The sequence below is a fragment of the Leopardus geoffroyi genome, chromosome A2, assembly GCF_018350155.1.
Source record: "Leopardus geoffroyi isolate Oge1 chromosome A2, O.geoffroyi_Oge1_pat1.0, whole genome shotgun sequence".
In the NCBI taxonomy this organism is placed as follows: Eukaryota; Metazoa; Chordata; class Mammalia; order Carnivora; family Felidae; genus Leopardus; species Leopardus geoffroyi.
In genome coordinates this window covers 1,223,598-1,230,853 of record NC_059331.1, presented here as the reverse complement: position 1 = coordinate 1,230,853, position 7,256 = coordinate 1,223,598, and positions in this window count along the sequence as shown.

Genomic DNA, 7,256 nt, shown 5'->3' with positions numbered 1-7,256 from the left:
TCCTGACCTGCGTGCTTCTTCCGGTCAGGGGTGGTGGGAGGGGACCCTGGCAGCTTTGAGATCTGGCTCTTCTCTCTGCAGTTGTCTCCCTGCCCCATCCACCTGTAAGATTGGGGGTGGGGGGCTGTGACTCTGCCTGCATCCGGAGTCGCTGCTAACACAGATGTCCCACCCCTAGGGCGTCCAGACCAGGTGGGGATCCTCCCCATGCCCTCTGTCCTCACAAAACTTCTGTGATGCCCATCATGTCCCTGCAGAAGCCCCCACCCCAGACCCTGCTGCAACAAGCTGTGCCTACACCTTGTTGGCTCTGCCCTCTGGACCGGGGCTGTGCCTGTGCAGCGTGAGTAACCTGACCCGGGTCCGCCACCTGGCTCTGCCCCACGTGTTAGGGCGTTCCTGAGAAAAAGCAGAGAGGGAACAGCATGGTAGCCAGGAATTTTCCAAAATGAATAAAGACATCAATTCACACACTGAAAAACCTCAGACCCAAAGTGAGGTTAAAAAAAAAAAAATTCACGTATACACACACTGCTAAAAACCAAAGGGAAAAAAATGTCACAAACAGCCAGCAGAAAGAACTACCAAACTAGAATTCTGAGCCCTTCGAAAATGTAAGTAAAGACAGACGGAAACTCAACCGCATCAGTTACGTTAAACGTATGCAGATCTAAATGCTCCGGTTGAAAGGTCAGGACCATCAGACTGAATGCAAGACCAAAACCAGACAACTTCCTGATTGCAAGAGTCTCACTTTAACTACAAAGAAACAGAAACTGAGGCTGAACGGTGGGAAAAATCGCCCTGTGCAAACACTGACCACACCTGTATCAGTACCAGACCTTAAGGCAGTGAGCGTTCGTAACAGTTAAAGGACATTTCCCGAGGATGAACGGGTCAATCCCACAGGAAGAAAGGACTGCCCTAAGTCTGTGCACCAGAGCACCATTAGATATGTTTAAGAGTCGGCCGAACAAAAATGAGAAATCTATGGCCCTAGTTGGAAATTAACACTGTCACCTCTCTCTCTAAATGACAGAACGAACAAAAATCAAGAAAGATCTTTAATAGTTGAACAGACTTTACCTAATCAATATCTATAGAACACTACACCCAGCTCTGATGACAGTGGAATCAAACATGGGCTAAAAAAGCCATATGTAAATTAACTATGTTGAACTGAATGATACTCTGATTATAATACACCAAAATTTCAGGATCCTGCTAAAGCAAACTTGGGGAAATTTACATATACATTAGAAAAGAAGAAAGGTTTAAAGCCAAAGGTCTAAGCTTTCATTTTAAGAAACAAGAAAATTAACAGCAAATCTGACCCCAAAAATGGGAAATAAAATAGACCAAAAGTGAAGACAAATGAAATACAAAACAAACCATTAGCTGGTTCCTTGATGAAATCACAACAACAAATACATTTTAAAGAGTGAAAACCCAGGAGCAATGTCAAGATCGAAAAGGGAACAGCACTACAGACCCTATAGACCTTGAGGACACAGTAAGAGGGGTGACTTCTGGTTAGAACATAGACCACTGCAGCAGGCCATAACTTTGCTGGTTAAATAAAGACAAGATGGGGGCGGCTGGGTGGCTCAATTGGTTGAGTGTCCAACTTGATTTCAGCTCAAGTTATGATCTCACAGTTTGTGAGACTGAACCCCACATTGGGCTCTGTGCTGACAGTGTGGAGCCTGCTTGGGATTCTCTCTCTGCCCCTGCCCTGCCTGCATTCTCTCTCAAAATAAACTTAAAATGCACTACAGAACCATACACAGGTGCAGCCAATGAAAACAGTCTTAGAGGCGCCCCCAAGAATTTGAAATAGAAATACATGATGCGGGGGTGCCTGGGTGGCTCAGTTGAGCGTCTGACTCTCGGTGTTGGCTCAGGTCACGATCTCATGGTTTTGTGAGTTCAGGCCCCTCATCGGGCTCTGTGCTGATGGCTTGGAGCCTGCTTGGGATCCTCTCGCTCTCTCTCTCTCTCTGCCCCTCCCCTACTCACGATGTCTTTCTCAAAATAAACTTAAAAAGTTAAAAAATTTATATATATATATAACACGCAGCAATTCCACCTCTGGGTATACATGCAAAGGAAATGACATCAGTGTCCCAAACATCTGTACTCCCAAGTTCAGTGCGGCCCTGCTAACCAGACATGGAAACCAAGTGTCAAGGATAGATGAAGAAAATGTGTAATATTCAGCCCTTTTTTTTATAAAAAGAAAAGCTTCGCCCTTTGCAACAACGTGCATGGCGCTATGCACACAGAGGCAGGGGCCATATGACCTCTCACACGTGGAATCTAAAACGACATCAGAACTCACGGAGGCGGAGAGCACAGCGGCGGCCAGGGGTGGAGGAGACGGGCAGGTGCCGGTCGTGGGGTACGGGTTTCAGTTGTAAGGCGCGCACGTTCTGGGGGTACAGCAGACAGCCTGGCGGCCACAGTCACTGCTATCCCATATGCCTGAGGACTAACAGCGGACCCGGTGTTCTCACCGTATGCACACGTGGTCGGCTCTGAGGTGGCGGGTGTGTTTGTTGCCCCGATAGTTAACCTTGGGCTAATTATTTCATATTGTACGCGTGCATCAGACCACAATGAAAACCCTAAACTTAAAAGAAAACGTAAAAGAAATATTTAATTGTAAACCCATCAAAGGGACGTGGATGCCAGGCCGTGGAGAGAAGCTGGGTTTTCAGGGGAAAAGCCACTACCAGATGAACAGGGGCCGGCAGGCCACCCCCGGAAGCACTCGCCCAGTGGGGTGTGCCGCGGGCAGGGCGTTCTCTGACAAAAGGGAAGCCGGCTGGGGCCGGTGCCCGTGGGGGCGGCACAAAGACCTGGAACCTGGAGGGGCTCGAAACACGGCAGGCTTTCTTCCTCCCTTGGCATTTTGCTTCGCGCTTGGCTGCTGATGCGGGTGGGTGGGGTGGAGAGGCAGAGCGAAGTCTGTGGTCTCCCCATGCCTGGAATCAGAGCCCCCGCTACAACCCGGGGCTGACAACAGAAACGCAGCAGCTCAAGGGGCGCCTGGGCGCCTCAGTCGGTTCAGCGCCGACTCTTGATTGAGGCTCAGGTCACGATCTCGTGCATCAGGCTCTGTGCTGACAGTGCGGAGCCTGCTCGGGGTTCTCGCTCTCTCCCTCTCTCTCTCCCTCTCCCCGGCTCACAAGTGCGCTCTCAAAAAAAACATTAAAAAAAAATAACCCCTCCCCCAAGCAAGGCAGCTCAAGACAGGAACCAAGTTCAAGACGTGCAAACTGGAGGTGAGCTGAAGCTAGGTAGAAACCCGGTCTCACCAGCGGCCCAACCCCCTGGTCCAGCCGGTCCGGGAAGGGGGTTCCTCATCTGTCACGCACGATGCTGGAGTGCAACAGCAATTCTGAGACGTGCGAAGGGGGAAAATGTAACCGGCAGCCAAGAGGAGCAAAAGCCACTAAGAGAAGCGGACCTACGGGGGACGGGACGCTGAGGTGAGATGTCAAGGCTCATCGGGTGGCTGCTGTGGATCTGTTAAAAGAACGGAGAAGACGACGAGGCCGAGGTGAAGAGTTGGGAGGATTCGTGGAGAAACCGGCTTCAGACACGAGCAGGGCCTCTAGAAGGTACGAGATACCGGAGAAGCCTGCACCGGAGAGCTTGAAAGCACACGGAGCAAAACGGAAAAGGACCAGTAAGTCCAAGACACATCGGGACCGGCCAAACTGGAGGCACAAGGGAAGAATAGAAACCTGGGGGCTCAGTCGGTTGAGCACCGACTTTGGCTCAGGTCGTGATCTCATAATCCGTGGGTTCGAGCCCCGTGTCGGGCACTGGGCTGATGGCTCGGAGCCTGGAGCCTGCTTCGGATCCTGTGTCTCCCTCTCTCTCTGCCCCTCCTCCATTCACACTCTTTCTCTCTCAAAAATAAAGATAAAAATAAATAAAAATAAACAAAAAGGAAAACCACAAAATCAAACAAAATCCCCAGAGTGTCAGAGACCCTCGGGGTCAGATGAGACTGTCCTACATGTTGATAACCTGAGTCCTGGGGGAGAGAGAAGCTGTGGAAAAACACGTATGAGCTAACAGTAGGAAATCTGCCAGAGCTGATGAAAGACACAACCCACAGATCTAAGGAGCTCAACAAACGCCCTGCACAATAAATCCGAAGAAAACCACACATCACAGCCAAGTAACTTACACACATAGTCTTACAAGCAAAGAGGTACGCAACCTTCAAGGGAACAATGATAGCAACTCACCTTACGTCAGAAACAACCGGACGAGGTCTTTAAAATGTTGGAAGGCAACAAGGGGCGCCTGGCAGCTTCAGTCAGTTCAGCGTCCCACTCTCGACTTCGGCTCAGGTCACGATCTTGCATTTCGTGCGTCCAAGCCCCACGTTGGGCTCTGTGCTGACAGCATGGAGCCTGCTTGGGATCCTCTCTCTCTCTCTCTCTCTCTCTCTGCCCCTCCCCTGCTCACACTTGCTCTCTCAAAATAAACTTAAAATTTTTCTTTCAGGGGCGCCTGGGTGGCGCAGTCGGTTAAGCGTCCGACTTCAGCCAGGTCACGATCTCGCGGTCCGTGAGTTCGAGCCCCGTGTCGGGCTCTGGGCTGATGGCTCAGAGCCTGGAGCCTGCTTCCGATTCTGTGTCTCCCTCTCTCTCTGCCCCTCCCCCGTTCATGCTCTGTCTCTCTCTGTCCCAAAAATAAATAAACGTTGGAAAAAAAAAAAATTAAAAAAAAAAAATTTTCTTTTAAATATGCTGGAAGGCAAAAAAAAAAAACAAAAACAAAAACCAAACCCACATGCACACAAAAAAAATGAATCCACCTGCCAACCTAAAATTCCATTTCCAACAAAAAACACCCACCGTTAGTGCAGGCAAAATAAAGCTATTTTTCAGGCAACGAGAAGCCGTGACGCTTCGTTGCCCAAAAAACCCACACAACAAAAAATATTAAAGAGTCTTCAGGCTGAAAGGAGAGGCCCCCGGATGGCATCTCCAGTGGGCAAGGATGAAGAGTACTGCGCAGCCAGCGTGTGGACCACACGTGTCTATGGATACGTGTATACGAAAGCGTGTTCAACAGATAATCATGTAACACAAATACCACACCTGGGAACTGTGGGCTTGTGACATTTGTCAGAAATAAACTAAATGGCGAGAAGAGCACAAAAAGTGGGGTCAGTGAAACGGGAAATACGTGTGCAGGTCAGCGCGCACCCGCACGTCTGTTTTTGCGTTTATCTACCTGCTTATATATTACGGGGTCCGGTCTGAGCTGAGCCCTCTGGCTCGAACCCGACACCACAGGGCTCATGCCGGTCTCCGCTGTGAGTCTTGGGCCTACAGTTGTGTTATTTGAGCTTCTTCCTCTCCGTCTCAGGTGGACATGTGTATGCACACGTCTGCCTGCGGCCGCAGCGCACCCCACCCCCCCTGCCAGGCCAGCCCGCACAGGACTGCAACTCTGGGCGTGAGCTTCTGGGGCTTTCTCCTACCTTGACGCTTGAAGGACAGCCTGGCGGCACGCGGACGCCCGACTCATTTGACTTTACGAGAGGCTGCTGCCCGCGTGCCTCGCACCATGTGCCGGTTTGGAAAGTGTCACGGCTGAATCCTCTTGCCCCGGCGGATTGCTCTGTCTTCTTGCCTGCGGGCCTCGAGGACCATGGCATCTTTACGACGGAGTCATTTCACTAGGCGATGCCTCAGAGGTGGCCGTTCCGTGCGCTTCCAAGGGGCCCGTTCAGCGCGGCGTTTCGGGGCTTTTCCTCTGTCTGGAAAGTTTCCTCCAACGGCGGTGTTTAAACACGAGCTCCGCCTTGCCTCTTCCAGGGCTCTGCTGGCGTGCTGTTCCTCCACGGCCGGGCTTCCCCCACCTCTGCCTGCCCCCCGACGTGTGGCCACTCGCACCTCCTCTCCTTTCATCTCATTCTCCTGCCTCCCTGCCCTCCGGCAGATCTTTCGGGGCCCTGGGCACCCTGCGACTTACTCCCCGTTTCCGGAGTCCTTTCCTTCCCGAATTCAGGCTGTTTCCACCGGCAGTCTTTGCCCATTTCCGTCCTCAGGTTTTAAATTTCTGATCCAAGAGGATTTCCCCAAATTTCTTCAAATGCCGCTGGTAGCAAGCCTTGCCAACTTCTTCAGCTTTCCAGTTCCCTCCCTGGGGAGGCTGGACTTCCCCCTGGTCACACTCTCCGCCATGTAGTGTGAGGACCACGTCCTAGCTTTGCTCAGAGTTCACTCCCTTTGCTTCTGGCCACATGGCTCCTAGACCCCTGAACAAGGGCACTAATCCCACCGGGGGGGGGGGGGGGGGGGGGGGCGGGGGGGTCAAACCGTCATGGCCTCACCTGACCCTCATCACCTCGCAAAAGCCCCGTCCCTGACACTGTCCCATCCCACTGGGAGTAGGTGTCAACGTATGGACGTGGGGGACACATTGAGTCCACAGCATCCACCAAGAAGATCACTCTCCCTCCATGCCGCATTGAAGGCCACTTGTGAGACTGTCCTGGGGTGTCCCACCCTGTCTGGTGGGTGCACTGGAGACCCAGCCGGATGCAGCTGCTGCCGCCCCCCCCCCCCCCGTTTCTCCTCCAAAAACAAGCCATCCCGTTAGGGTTTCAGATGCACCTGTGTGGAGCCAGACCCAAGGTGACCTGTCCTTGACTCTCATCTTGGTGAACAGCTGTGCCCGCAGCCCCCAGACGGAAGCGCACCGAACTCGGACACCGATCGGAGCTCAGTGGTACTGCTTCCGACCATCGCTTTCTCCCCAGCAGGAGGGTCACCGCCTCTTAGCCTGTCCCCTCCCCGGGGGAGGGAGGCTGCGATACCGCCAGCCGGGCCTCCTGGAAACACCGGACACCACACCCGAGAGTGCTTTCATTTTCCTTTATTTTTTTAAAAAAGCCCCTAAATCCTATGGCTTCCAGGAAGCGCCGAAGAAACCGAAGTGCCGCTTCTGTACACCGTGTAAAGCAAGACCAGGACACACACCCCACCGCCGGGCCGCCCGCGGCTGCTCGGCCCCCAGCGGCACCGCGCGACCCACGCGGGGACCCGCGAGAGCCGCACCGCCACGGGGGCTGCCCGGCCCCGAACGCACCCGCGGGGCTGGGACGGGGCTTTAAGGCGCTTGTCTCCCGCTGCTCGGCCGGCAGCGCGGAGCGAGGACGCAAAGGCGCCCACGCACCCCCCCCCCACCCCCGGGCCCGGGACCAAGGGGGGGGGGGGAGG